The 15,638-nt window shown below is 30.2% G+C and overlaps 1 protein-coding gene across 2 annotated transcripts in view; it reads left to right on the forward strand.

The window, feature by feature from the left end:
- The window catches only part of LOC129955213 (protein O-linked-mannose beta-1,2-N-acetylglucosaminyltransferase 1-like), a 206,102-nt gene that overhangs the window by 121,130 nt on the left and 69,334 nt on the right, over positions 1–15,638 (forward strand). For both annotated transcript variants that reach the window (XM_056068205.1, XM_056068207.1), the window contains exon 2: positions 4,067–4,100. The gene's annotated coding sequence lies outside the window, so the exon portion shown is untranslated. The remainder of the gene's footprint in view (positions 1–4,066; positions 4,101–15,638) is intronic.

A 15,638-nucleotide genomic window follows, 5' to 3' on the forward strand; every position in this document is an offset into this window, starting at 1 on the left:
AGTATCCATACCCAAGTTCAAAAGCAGGTATAAAACGGTTCTAATATGGGGATGCTTTACTATCAAAATCACACAGCTCAAGTAAGGCCATATTATTCTGGGAATGAAAGAGCTGAGGAGTTCCTATGGCGGTCTGCAACAAATCTATTTTCCATTCGACAGTAAATCAATTTTCAATTTCTAAAAGATTTTTTTTAAAAAAAAAGGAAGAATTATATTAACTTTTATAATAGAGTATCAAGCATTTTCAAAAGCTCAGAAAATTAGTCAGGGAATCCATCATTCCCCACTTTCATGAAAATTATCAGTCGAGAAATTCTTTTGTTATTGATAAACATTCCCATCCATAAAAATGAAGTCCTCGAAAAATTGGAATCAAGGCTGTAAATATAATTCTTTCAGATTCATAGAGAAGTTACGGTTGTCGGCTTTCATGCCAGATATAGGAATTAGGAATTGGATTCCAAGCCGGGAAATCTCCAATAGTTTCTGCCTCAGAAGTCGGAGCATCTAGAACCTCTTAAGATGCATCAGCATCTGGTCTGAATTGTTACTCGTTGAAGAAGTAACATCAGGATAGGATGAACTCATTTTTCTTCATTTATTTTATAGCAAAAAATGAGGGTCTCTCTGTTATGAATTTGATAATTTAAAAAATTAAATAACAATGGTAAAATAATGTAAATATTTTATAATAATAATATATAAATACTTTTGAATATGGAAATATTTGATAATCTTAACTTTTTTAGCAATGGAGATGGATGTATTTTTCCATTATTCAATAACAAGTTTGAATACTTGCACGATTGAATACAAAAATGTTCTTTGCTGACCATAGATTTTAATATTACAAGTACCATTTTACGTGTGCTACAAGGTTAAAAATAAATATGAAAATGCGCTAATACGGGGTCAAAAACGGAATCATAAGCTTAGGAATCAGATTTTTCATAGATCTGTTGAGAAGTATAAATGACGGCAATGCTTATAAAAATGAAAAACTTTCATATTGTGTTTATTCTTTCCCCAATAATAGTAAAAAAAAAAAAAAAAAAAAAAAAACTTAGAGGAAAAAAATGGGAATGAATTTCTTTGTAGAGCTAGCCGTAAGGGTTCATGACATGGTCAAGAGCATAGCAGGAAAGCTAATAAGTCTGTATCGTAAGAAAATGTAGCACGCTTTCGCCAGTGATTGTAAAAGTGGCTTCTTAACATGGAAAGCTCCTGCCAGGAAAGCAAACTAGCTTCCCATTCTGTCATAAACATAATCTCCTTTTGCGTGCCTATACTTTTGCCTTTCTAACATGGTTTTCCTAATTGGAAAGTCCACGCCAAAACGTTTTTCAATCATAGCCTGGGTGGATCCCGACACTTCATCGACCAATTAGGTATCTCTTTCTCTCTTTAAAAGACCAATCAATGGCGCTTTTCATGTAATCCGATGCTTTTCAGAGAAAAATGGCTCGATTCCCTCTCGTATTGTTTTCAGAATGTGAAGCTGGCAATGCCTGGTAATGAACATCCGATACTCATGGTCATTGATTCGTGTTTATGTTAAACGGGCGACCAATAATGCGTTTCTGGTAAATGAAGCTGGAGTTTACTCAAATTAGTTTGAAACCATTGCACCAAACTGACGTCACGATATTATTTTGAAATGCTTAAATAGATGCTTTAAAAGCGAAAATGATGAGTAGGGTAAGAATTTAAAAATAAAACGGTGTAATTAACAGTATTTTCAGCTTCAAATTTTAGTCTTAAAATGAATAAAATATTTCAGATAAAAAAAAGTCATCTCATACAAAGCGCATGTAGTGTCATATTGTATGTATTTTTATATGTATTAAGCGTTATTGTCATATTTCCCTTTATTTTTTTTTTATAAATATTTTTCTTATGTATCTATAGATGACTGTTCCAGTTCTTCTAATCTTCAAGACTTAACTTTTGAGTACTACTACTGATTCTTCTTCCAATATAATTGAGAGACTTCTTTATTTTGTCAATCTAGTTTATGTTATTTTATCTTCGTTTTGACACATTTCTAGTCATTTCAATGGAATTTTTTTTTATTATATAGCTAATATTCGATAATGTGTCATTTAAAGCCGTAAATGTAAAAGGTTTAAAGCATCTAAATACGATTCGCATTCATTTTACTAGAATCCAAAAATAAACTTCGTGAAAGTCAAGCGTAATATTTTTGTAGAAAACAAAATTAAAATGAGAACAATTTCTTTGTTAGCTTTCGAGGGGAAGAAACCCAGTAAGAATTTTTATAACAGATGAAGGCAGTTAAATTTCCAACTCTTATAATAAAAGGATCTAAAATATAAAAGTATATCCAGCAACAGAATTGCAATTTATTATTTTTTTTACTATCCATCATATGCGATTAGCATACTTGCCAGGAATACTAACTGTGTTTAATTTCACTTGAATATCCTACATTTAATTTGACATTCATCATTCTTTTAAAGTAGGTGACTACATTGAAAAGTCGATTTTTTTTTCAAAATTTTGATTTCTTTTATTTAAAATTCTAAATGTTTCAGTAGGTTTCTTTATAAAACTATTAGAATTTTGTTTCGAAATCTATTTTTGGGGAGAAGTTACACGGATTTTTATATTTTCATTTACTGCTATTTTACATCTTTAGATGCTATTTTCTTAAATTTTAATCTTTGATAGAATTTAATTATGAAAAATCTCATAAATTAAAATGTAATGTATATATTTTGTTATAAAATTTGTTATTACAATTTTTCAATGTGTTCTTTTCCTGAACTACAGAATAAGTAATCAATTGATTTAAAAATATTTTATAGTTGTTTTAACTCTTCATAATATGAAAAAAAATTTAAAATTTCGTGTTATTTATCAGCCGAATTCTAATATTTTAAAAAAAATGAATTCTCCAATTTCTTTTTTCTGCAAAGATTCTAAAATATAACTATTTACGGGTATTTTTCAAAAACATTCATCCCGAGTGTAGTCACATATTTTAACGAAGTATTTTAAACTTCAAATTGCGATATTAAACCCGTGTTTTACTAGTAATCTTTTACCTGTCTTGTTCATTGATTTAATGAACTTCTCTAATGAAACCCGAAAAGCATTAAAATGGCGTGAAGCATTTTGCTTCCAGCAGTGTGTTAACGGCATTAAAATATGCTGGCAAAAAGAATAAAACATTAGAAATTATAATCTCTAAATATAAAATTTTCATCAGAATTTCAAAATAAATTCTTTGAAACGTGCACGCTTAATATCCTGATATTGCTTTTATCTTAATACTATTTTTATAATTTAATCTGGTGCAGTATAATCAGTGTAATGACTGTCAAAACAATCTAATACCAACCAATTAGCTACAATGCAAATTTATCAAATTTGTTTGTTCTAGGTCGAACAATATCTCTAAGACAAATTGTTAGACAGATAGAGCCAATACACAGACAGACAATAGATATACATACAGAGAATCACTTTTACTATTACTATATTATCACTTTTTCTATTTAGTAGAGATGTGTTGTGATAAGAGGAAAGAATATATAATGCATAAAAGTATTGCAGTAAAATTTTAATTTTTATAGCTATCATTAGTTGCTGATGAATTATTTGAAAATAAAAAATAGCCGAATTAATATCACCTGATATTATAAATATATTAATATGTTGAAACGATAGTTAAAGTTACTGAAAGGGCAAGCCTATTTTATTATATCATATGATTTAAATTAGTAACTTACATCATTTAAACCAATAGAACATGTAACTATATTCTTCAAGTACATCGTTATTGAGCAATTCTTTGAAACAGGCATGGCGACATTTTCTTTTTCGTTAAACGAGCGATTGATATTTTACTACTTTTATATATTTGAAACTGTATCAGCTTTGTCGTTACTCCTTTTTCTATTTTTAGAATAATTTACGTCTATTAATTATTACTCTTTTTGCCGTAACGTTACCAATGTTCATTTACATGAATATTTAAAAATAACTTTAAAGAATAAATTATGTCTTTCTTTAATAGTTTTTTTTTTTTCTGTTTCAGGTATAGGAAAATTTAGAAGAAGTAAAGAATTTGGGTAAGTTAAGAACTATTTTTCACTGATTTTTATGAACTGCTTTCATTTTCTTTGCTTTATTTGCTGAACATATCGCGAAAGGGAAAGTTTAGAACTTTTTCAGCTGTCGTAAATAATTCTTCATTAAAACTGAAATGTTGTTTCTCAACGATCCATTTGTTTTCAGTATCATTGAATGCATCTACTTTTTATACTATTGTTGAAATTTTAAATAAAATCCAACCAAACAGAAAAAGCGAATGTTCTTGAATTACAGACTCTTTAATCAAACACATTACTATGTTTCTAGAAGAACCAAGAGACGTCATATATCAGCAGAAAATAATCCTACGTATTTTTTAATAAATAGCGAATTTAATATGTTGCTTTTTAATTTTCTCTCATGTGAGGTACGAAAAAGAATGTCGACCTCTCTGAGTCCTAAAAATACATTTTTAGAATTGCCTGTCTGTCTGTTTGTTTGTAAGCAAGATAACTCAAAAAAGATTTTTTCTAGAAGTTTGAAATGTGACATATGGTCTTTACACCAAATTGAAAAATTTCTATCAAAGTTTAAGTAAAATCCATCCAGATGCAGTCTGTCCGTCCACACGTAAGTTAACACGATAACTACAAAAGGAAGAGAACTAAATAGATAAAATTTGGTACACAGGCTCAATATCAAGGTGTAGATATACATGAGATTTGAAACCAGATCCGTCAAAGGCTTGATGGTTTGTCAAAACTGAACTTTCGAGAGGATATAAATGTGGTAATAGCTTTAGTTATGAAATTTGGTATATGATTTTGAGATTACAATTGTAGTTCTGCGCCAAGTTTTAGTTTTAAACGGTTGGATAAAAGATGTCTCCAGCATTCCAAAATACACATTCAGTATTTTGACACTGTGTATTGTAATGATTCAGCTTCTTCCTGGGTGACCACTGTGACATTAATTTTTCCCACACTCGATAATTTACATTCCGGGCCATTCTTCATCAACGAAACTCCCACAGTGTTAAGTGCCTCCAGATTGCCAAATGGAAGACCCTCCTTTTAAGTACGGTCATCTGGCCAATTAGTGCTAATCCAGATAAGGAACCACACGTGCGTTTCCCAGGGAAATAAATCGTGTCTTCGAAAGGCGAGAGTGTCAAACACTCCAGATGTCCAGATGCCCTTCATTTTTCCCATTGTGGAGGGTGGATCATCAACGGACATTTCCCACGGGCGACCAGAGACGATTCAGGTTGTTCTGAACGGTGATTGGGTAACAGGGAGTCTGAGAGGAAAATAAAAGGTGAGATTTTTCGGAAGAGAAGAAGAGAGAAGCTTCGTGTGAATCGGACTTCTGAGTAAAATTCCACCCGAAGCAAAGTCGGTGGATTCCGAGAGCTACCCCTGGAGTAGCCTAAGACGCCAACAGCCTGTTAGCTGTTCTGGTAAAGTTGTTTCCTTCGAAATTGTTCGAGGAACTATTCTTGTTTAATTTTCGTGTTGTAAATAGCATCATTCATTTAACCTAGATTAGAAAGAGTTTTTTTTATGTAATAAAGCTGTAAATAAAGAATTTGATCATAACGCTACCTGTTATTGGATCGAGACTTTACAGTATTAATGACACCCCACTGACTAATCGCCAGTCATTGCCTCCTGTTGTCTATCATATCTCTCTCTTTTCTATTGTTCGCCAATAAAAGAACTTAACTTGTGCGTGTGTGTGTTAGCGCTTTACAGACTGGACCATTTGATCCAGAAATATCAAATTTATCCCAGATATATTTTGGAGAATGGGGGTAGCGAATTTTTCGAAATTTAATTGAAATTTTAATTAATTTAAAACAAGTTTTTCATCTTTTTTTCGCGATTCTTCCGAAAATATATCCTGTTAAAAATTATTTTTAAACCGTTTTGAAATCTAAAGAATTAGCTTTTCAGTGATGCCAATTTAGTCGCTGTAAAAGATTTTAGTCTAGATTTAATTACATTTTTAACATTTTTTTAAAGTATATTTCGCAACAATTTTTTCATTGTTGTGAATGGAATCTAAATCAGTTTTGTTGTTTCATCAAATATCTGATTGCGTGATGTTCTTCAATTGCTGAAGGTTTAAGAATTCTGTTTAATATCTTTGTAATTTACAGGACGAGTTAAATAAATTTTAATTCGTCCTGTAAATTTAGAAAATAGATGAACATAAATGCACGGTGATGCCATACAAATGGTCTCTGTCAGAAAATTCATGTACACAATGAACTGAACATATACAAGACTATTAAAATAATAAGACTTTAATGTCTGACAGCTTGATTGATCAGGGACGTGAAATTTTATGTAATCGATTGAATTGAAATTAAATATAATCAATAAGTCTGGTGACTGGTCGTCAAAGGCGACTAGTAGTTAATAATACACAAATGCATTTATTAGAGAATAACAGGGGAAGTTTTCAGAAGACTACTCTCGCTGGTTAATTCTGCTTATATGGGAGAAATGAATAAGAATTTTTAATTAGCATTGATTTCTTTTATTATTAAAAGAATTATTTTTTTTAAATAATTAATTACTTCATCTATGAATTCACATTACTTAAAAGTGCCAAAATAGAAACAATCAAAAGTTGATTCGATGCAATAGATTTAATGCTGAAATTCATGCTGAAGAGGGAATCAAAAAATTCATCATAAAGGACAGCTAATTCAGTATTAGATTCAATTTTCCATCTCACTTAAGAAGTGACTTCATATCATGCAATAAGAAAATATATAGTTAGATATCAGATGACACGTGTAGTTACGTTTGTGACGACATTACATTGACCCCAATGCACGATAGATAATTCGCAGTATACAAACATATGTTCAACTATGTTTAGAGATAACAACTATTAATGAACAATCTTAATAGATTCAAATAGTTTTGAAAATATTTAGTAACTATTATTTATTTGTTATTTATTTTATTAACTCAATTTTTTTCCCTTCAGATTTTGCGGTGCACATAACTGTTTTTTGTTTGTTTGTTTTTTCACCATTTCAGCTCTCAAAACTGAGAAAGTTTCTTAAAGGGAATTTTCATTGCTTTAACTTCCACGATTTTTGAGTTCCTAATGCAATTTTTTAGAATTTTTTTAGAAGAAATGAATCTTTAAATCTCTTTATGAGTTTCTCAAAGAAAAAGGAAACTCTATTTTATTCGATAGGAATATGAACATAAGTTATCATCATACTGCTAAGTCATAAAATCACAACTTACACTTTGCACTGCCTATAATGTACTTTCACATACATCTTTCCTCTTATCTTTACATAGTATATACATAAAGAAGTCTTGACTTTACTTTCGTAAATTATTTTTTCTGTTTCCGTTTAGTTTAGTGTATTTATATTAACGTCTCGTTTTATTAAAAAAACTAAATCCACATGGTACATTGTCCTTTTTAGTCTTACATATTCAAATTTTGTAAAATAAGAAACCACAGCAATGGTTACATATCGCTGTTCCCTGAAACATGTATTAGTCGAGAAAGGCCATCTTGTGTTGCACAAATCTAACCCAACCTCTTATTCCACAAACATGCCCAATACCTTCCCAAACAGACAAAGCTCTCCGCTTTTATGCCCATTAAAACCCGAAGACCCTACAAATTCTATTAAGGGAGCATCTCCAACCCGATTGTAACTACGACATCCCTTTCGACAGGGCCTCTAGGGCAGAACCCTAATGGGGCGCAGCGCCAATTAACGCCGCTCGTTTTGAGTCGCGCCCCAGCAAACTGGAAGCGACAGGACAGAGCTCGACATGATGTTTCGGCTGTCAAAAAGTTATCGGTTAAGGAGGTTGAAATGTTTCTCAATATGCCAACCCTTTTCATTTGATGAAGATTGGGGAAGGGGCTCTTCGAGGAGAATGGATTTTTATTAAACCTCGCGCTTAGGAAAAGAATGAATGACTCCTGAATTGATTCTTCGTTATTATGGAGAAAGACTTGCTAAATGAATCGTTATATTTACAGAAACAATTCCAAATGATTTCAAGAAGCGTCTAGAAAACTCGCTCCCAATCTACTTCCAGAATCTGGAAATGTAATTGAATAGGACATAGTGGCAGTTCGTCCATCACGGTTGCAGAGTTGCAACACCTTTTGAAATTATTTTAAAGGTTTATTTTTCGTTTTTTAATCCTATTCCATTATTTTCTCATATTCAGACAAAAAAAAAGTTGAATGAATAAAGAAGACAGAAAATGAATCAATAAGTAGGAAATGCAGAGATTAGGTCACATAACAAATGTATATATATATCTTAAAAAAATTTTCTAAATCCAATGAGAGTGGTCTTTCCAAAACTTTCTCGTATACACTCTAATAAAGGTGTTATCCCAGAGGACGCCTTGCATGGTATTAATAAACAATAATTACGAAATATTAACCAAATTTGGCTTGAATTTGGCATTTTTATTGAATCTATCGTGTGATGCTTGGCGAGTATTCTGGTTAATTATTCTTGGCATGTGGTTAAAAATATCAGAAAACCGAATTCGTGTTTTAGACGCGTGTTTCCCAAACGATTGAAACAAAAATTTGACATAGAACTGCCCTTGCAGTCACAGAATTCCAAACCAAATTTGATATATTTAAGTCATTGTGTTTTTGAATCATCACGTTTACATGTTTCTGAAAATACAGACCGACAGACGGTCAAACCCTTGTTGGATTTGACTCAAAATTTTAAAGGTACTTACGCTATAGATATTAAATCTGTGTATCGAATTTTTTTCTTGCTAAATTTGTTTCATAGTTATAGTGTTAATTTATATTCTCACAGCCGGACAGACAGACTTCTTCTGAAAGACTTTGCTTAAAATTTGACTGAAATCTGCAAATGAATGATTTAAAGCTCGTGTACCAATTTTTTTTCCGTCTAACTCAACGTGTTTCTGAGTTATCTTTGTCACAGATAAACATTTTCCAAAGATGTATTTTTCTAACTCAAAACGCGAAAATTCGTCAAAATCTTGAGTTTGAATTTTTTTTTGAGGATTGCAATATTTTCTCTATACTTCCTATAGAACAGAGGTTCCCAAACTTTTTTTTCTCATGGGCCACTTTCAAAGTTTTACTATTTTCGGTAGACCCCCTGCTGCTACATTTCTACTGTATTGCCAAAACTCCTAAAAAATTTGGGTGATATTGGGCAATATATCACTCAAATTTTTCGCTACAAGGTGTTGTCGGTGGATGACACAGTGAATTGCAATTAGTCCTGGTATTATTCTTTTAAGATGGCTTATAAACTCACGATATCGCCCGAACATGGCAGGAGCTCCATCTGCTGCCACCGAAATAATGTTTGTAAATGGAATAGATTTTTCTGTAAAAAAAATCACTCAGGACATTAAATATCGATTCGCCTTTAGTATCCGACTTCAAAGTTTTTGCAAATAGCAGCTCTTCATGGATTTCTTCGTCCATAACAAATCGAACATATGCCAATAATAATGCTTCATTACCAGGCAAAGTAGACTCGTCCAATTGAATAGAAAAATGAGTGGTTTGCAGATAATTACACAAGAAGCTTTCTATATCAGAACTCATTTCATCAATACGTCTTTATACAGTGTTGTTACTTAAAGGAATTCTTTTGAGTACGTCAAATGGAGGTTTGTACAGAACAGTTTTTAAAACCTCTTCAATAGCGGGAACCCCTGTTTTCTTTTCACGTCTACGTGGACCCCCGTGTGGTCTCCTATGGACCCCTGGGGGTCCACCTGGACCACTTTGGGAACCTATGCTATAGAAGAAGATAAAAATATTAAAACTCTTTTTCCAGATAATGGAAAGAAAATGATTAATATGAAGAATTGTAAGTGATTAAAATGGGCATAGAAAGTATTTTCTAGAAGAAGCATTGACATTATTTTTCTTTATCATATATTATTTCTACATGAAATGAGTATTTCGACCATTATCGATTACGAAAGTTACTTTAACCCAGAAAAACATTTTCACCTCGCAATACTTACAATATGATGAAATCCCTCAAACCTTTCATTAAGCACATCTCATCCTTCAAACTCATGTGAGAAATCGCTCCAAGGCAGAAGAACTGATGGAATTAATTGCACAAAAGAAATGCCGCCCCGGGAGCTGGAAGCTCTCCATCAAAAACTAGTTCAATCGTCTTCTCTGCTGTAACACTCATCTCGATTTTCTTGCGTGTGACATGAATCCAGAATAAACTATTTTCGGAAAAGTTATGTGAAAAGTAAAATACTCCTTTCTGATAGTAAAAGGGTTGAAACATGCGGTCGTTAAACTTGCTTCATGTTTTGTGTATCTCAGAGCTCCTTAAACTCTTTGTACCCACAACCCCATTTTCATCCAGAAAAATTTTGTGACGACTCCAGAGTTGGAAAATAAAAGATGACTAATTTATTTAAAGGATCAAATTTAACATGCAAGACTGTTGTATTGAAATCGAACTTATAATTTTAAGATGACAGTGGCGAAATTGGTGCGGTATCTTCCTTTTTGTTCACCACCACAAATTTAATGTGTACTGTGCCGATACGATGAATGAGGGATTTTATCCTACACCGCAGATTTAATATGTACCATGCATATATAAAGAATGAGGGATTTTGTCCAATACCACAGATTTAATGTGTACCATGCCCATATGATGGAACGATAGTAGAATAGATTGCTTGCTAAAGTTTAAAAAAAATGTTAAACATGATATTTAGAACTTGGCTTAAAACGCGATATTGAAAATATCATGTTTCCAGTCAGCTTTTTATTTTTAATAATTATTTACTTTCAAATAATAAAGAATGTGAATTAAAATTTTAAAAAGTTTCCCTGCTCATTATTTATGCGTTCTCACCTGGTTAATTAAATTTAATTGTTCTATTATTTGCAAATTTTTTCTTAAAAATTATAGCTCATAATATCTCTACCGAAATCGGTGTTTACCTTTAAAAAAAATCTTTAAATATTTGCTGTAATAAAGGAAAATAAATGATGTGAGACAATTTTGCATTGTAAATGTAATCGATGTGTTTTAAAGATAAATGACTTTAGTTCTGAATTAACACTTTAAAAATATTTGTATAAATATCTAATATTCTAAATATTTTAATATGTATGAAATTTTTAATTAATTTAAGAAATAAAAGATTAATATTTCCCAAACCTTGTTTTTTTTAAAAATTTTTTTATTTATTTAAATGCTCATATAATTGCAATTTAATCATCATTAAATGAAAATATCGTATTAATTTTATCGTGTTCTATTTTCTTTTCAGACTGCAATCTGACGTTTGATTTAACGTACCAACTTTATTTATTTATTATTTTAATACTTCAATTATTTTTCTTTAGAGTTCTTCGTCCTCGACTGATTTCGTTTATAAATTATTTGGTTTTGCAGACATTCATCATAAATTCTATTTTTGGTTTAGTTATATTTTAACAGTAGCTGATATATCCAGCTTTGTTCGTTTCATTTTTATAATTTTTAATGTAAAAGCTATTTTTGTATAAAATGCTATAATACACAAAATCTTTTTTATTATTTGAAAGTTTTTTTTTAATTAAAATGTTAAGATTAATTGAACCAAGTTATTCAGTCACCGATAGCTTATTGTATTCATAACAGTAAACCATATCAATAATTATTTCTTACGTAATTTGTTAATCGTCTGCTTTAAAACTTTTCTGTTCAGAGTCTATTAATGTGTTCTGGCAGCAGTTCTGCGTTTGAATTCTTGTTCTTTAAAAATAAACAACATTTTTACAACTATTATGAAAATTGTCATTTAAAACCAATAAAAACACTACCAAAAATATTTAAGAAATAAAAATAAATAAATAAAGGCTGTGTTATTCTTAGTCTGCAACGCTTAATCCGTTGCGTTATTGTTAATAAATGTTATCCCAGCAACAGAGTATCAAAATTTCTAAGTTAAAAATTGTCTGTATCTACTCAATTATTTATAAAATATTGAAAAATTAAAAAATGAATGAAATTAGTTTTATTGGAAAGATTAAACTTTAAATTTTATGGTAATTAAAAATTATTATAAAATAATTTATTCCTAAGTTACAGCAGAAAGATGGCAATAAATTGCTCTTTTTTTCAAATTAATTGAACATTTGAACAAATTTTATACTTTGCAATGTTTATGGAATTCTTTCTCTCTTCTTAAACAATAATTTTGCAAAAATTTGATTGAATTCAGCCAAATTGTTTGAAGGAAATGTGGAATATAAATACAAACATATCAAAATGATTTTTTATTTATATTAAGAATATAGGTTTTATTCTCAAAATTAAATTGAATTTTGAATTAAAATTTTTATGTTTTTTGCCTCATAACTGATCACATAACATTTACATATATGCAGGCAATGTTAATATTTTATCTATACAATTATCTGAAAGATATATTTGTACGAATGTCCAACATTCTAGGATTTGAAGCTGTTCTCTATGGTGGAACGAACCTTAATTTTTAATATTTCAGAAACACTGCATTTTTTTAGGTAAAGAAGGCAAAAATAAAATTCTTGAGAAAATAAATAATCTTTAGAGTATCTCAACGACAATGAATTTTCATGAATTTGAAATATTTTATTCCATTACCTATCACCTTTTCCTCTAATTTGCTTGCACAAATAAGTCCAAATCAAAATGCAAATTTATTTATAAGGATATCAGTAAATTGATAAGAGGAAATGATAAAAAAGCTCATGGGTAATAATGGATAAAAACTGAGTTCTTCAACAATTTTAACAAGTCCTTCAACTTTACATGAAGACACCAATAAAATATCACAAATACGCAGTAAATTGATATCTGTTTGCATTTATAAGTGCTATAGCAGAGCAATATTCGATGAAACTGCTTCAACAATATCAAGCGCTGCCTGAAGGACTTGAATTTCATAAATAATGGTAAACGGTAAATAAATAAATAATGGTAAACGTATAAATAATGGTAAATGGTCAACGGTAAAGTAATTGAATAAAAATTACGCGACAGACACCAAATAACTGGAACTGTGCTTTAAGTGCATTCTGATCTGATAATCGAAAATAGTGAATTGTATTTCTGTGTAAGAAAGCACAATTTTTCAAATTAAATAAGTAAAATATAAATAAATAAAAGAAAAATAATAAATGCTACCAAAAGGTTACTATTGAAGGGCTTATAAAACTTTCACTTATAAAAGTATTAAACTCAAAGTCTTTAGGCTATATAACAACAATTTCTTGTATTGAAAAAGAAATTACAGAGTGTATAATTGAATTTCCATGAGCTAACGATAAATTTATAAAACTCAATAATGGCCTAAATTCGTTGTTGCAAAAAGAAAGACCATCTTTTTTAAATGGTAAAACTAAGGACTACAATACATTTAAAGAGAAACTCGATAAGCGACGAGGAAACTATCATAAGCTATTTCTCATTTTTTTTTTTGTACCAATTGAAAATAAACTTCTCTCTTTAGGAAATATAAATGATTTGAGTACAAGTCAGTTAATGGAAATATATGTTGTAGTATCTAATGGAAAATGTCTGTTATATCTATTTTCGAAAAGTTCTGAGGAACTTTCTAATTCTAAATGGCTTTCATTTGAAAACCGAATACTTCAATTGTACAAGATAACTGATGATCCTATTAAAAATCTTGAAACTCTGGTTAAATAAATTTTTATTTTTTATACTCTTTTATGGTTTAATACTTAGTTAAAGTCTTCATAGCGAATGTCTTAATACCTCTAGAAGTTATATTTAACTAATGATCTTGAAAAATAATTATTTAATTTTTCAAAGATACGGAAAACTTTATTTCGTCCATGCTATGTGATGAGCGCAAACGATAATTGACAACTTAATTTGTGCCGATTTCTAAAGATAGTAGAGATGGTATTTAGAACTTTAATTCCGAAAATCAACTTTGGAGTTAAGGATTGCATTGATATCATCACGTGGAATAACGTCCAAATCATAAAGGCCCCAGTGACAAAACATATTTCCATTGATTCCTTTAAACAATGCATTAGGGAAACTCCAGAAATCAATTGTTGCGAAGAATCCATTAATCGACATTCCCACGTTTCCATGTCACACAAGCTGTAGAAAGAGCAGTTAAACTAGTTTCTGGGTCTCCTTATCTGTCGACGGATTTTCTTCAAGAAAAAGTTTTATTAATACAAAAACTGTATCTCAAAATAATATGCCAAAATTCAATACAAAAAATAAAAAATGCAATATACCAATGCAGTGAAAAACAAATATTCTTAAATTTTGAGCACTATTTGATTTCATCATAGATTTAAAGGTTTTTGATTTTGGTTCTCATTATATGTATGTAATGATATTTTAATTCTAATTTCAATTTAATTAATTTCCAAGATTTTATCTTAATTTAGCCCATAGTAACTTCATTCTAAAATATTCTCTTATTTCATGATCCAATTCCACTTTCGGTTTAATTAATTTCTTTGTAAAAATAATACGCCATCAGTACTACGTATTAAACGAAAGTGATACTTTTACCCTTCAAAAGGTGTCAAAGGTCACACGTGTATTGAATTGGCGCCTGGCCAGAAATCCAATGTTATATAAGGCTAATGATCATCTGTTTGGCCCTTTTTTTCCCTTTTCTTACTTCTGTGTGTGCCGCGCTGCGTTTTCTTGTATATAATCATGCTTGCCACTCGGAATAGAATAAAACGAAATTAAAAATGCCAAGTCTCTTCACTGCTTTGAACCTGCATTCTACTTCAATCAAAATATGTTATATATATATATATATATATATATATATATATATATATATATATATATATATATATATATATATATATATATATATATATATATATTAATTTTGTACATATACATCTTTACAAATAACAAAGATGAATGTATTTTGTGTGTGCGTCTACAAGCTAGACCGGTTGGCCTACAGCTGTCATATTTGGGACACACATACTTGGGTGGGTGGAAATGTGCACCTCAAATCGATTTTTTTTCAAATTTTAATTATAATTCCAATGCATTAAAAATAAAGCTGAATTTTGGCATTTCCCTGCAATATATTCCAAAAATACAATAGCGCAAAAATGAATTTTACACTGTTTCCAAATTTTAGACTTAGGCTTAAATTTTAGACTAGACTTAATTCCAAATTTTAGACTTTATTTTTTAAAAATGAAATTACTGTTTTAAATTATACTTGCACAATAATTACTTCCGAAAAGGAAGGTGGTAGATATTCAACCATTGATGATATTGCGAAGATAAAGTTTTTATATGAAATAAAAATTGGCAAAATTGGTGCAATGATTGGTACTGAAGGTCTCTATTGTGTATAGTTTTCATACAGAATGTGCAGTAAAATGGCATTTTTTGAATTTCTCTCAAAATTGAACAATGGCGGTAGATAGGCGATTATTGATGACATATCTAGAGGTCTTAAGCTTTCATATAAAATAGTGGTTATGGCTAAGGCATTCGATAGTATGGAAGTGTGCTTAATTTATAA

Source organism: Argiope bruennichi, chromosome 2 (assembly GCF_947563725.1).
Source record: "Argiope bruennichi chromosome 2, qqArgBrue1.1, whole genome shotgun sequence".
In the NCBI taxonomy this organism is placed as follows: Eukaryota; Metazoa; Arthropoda; class Arachnida; order Araneae; family Araneidae; genus Argiope; species Argiope bruennichi.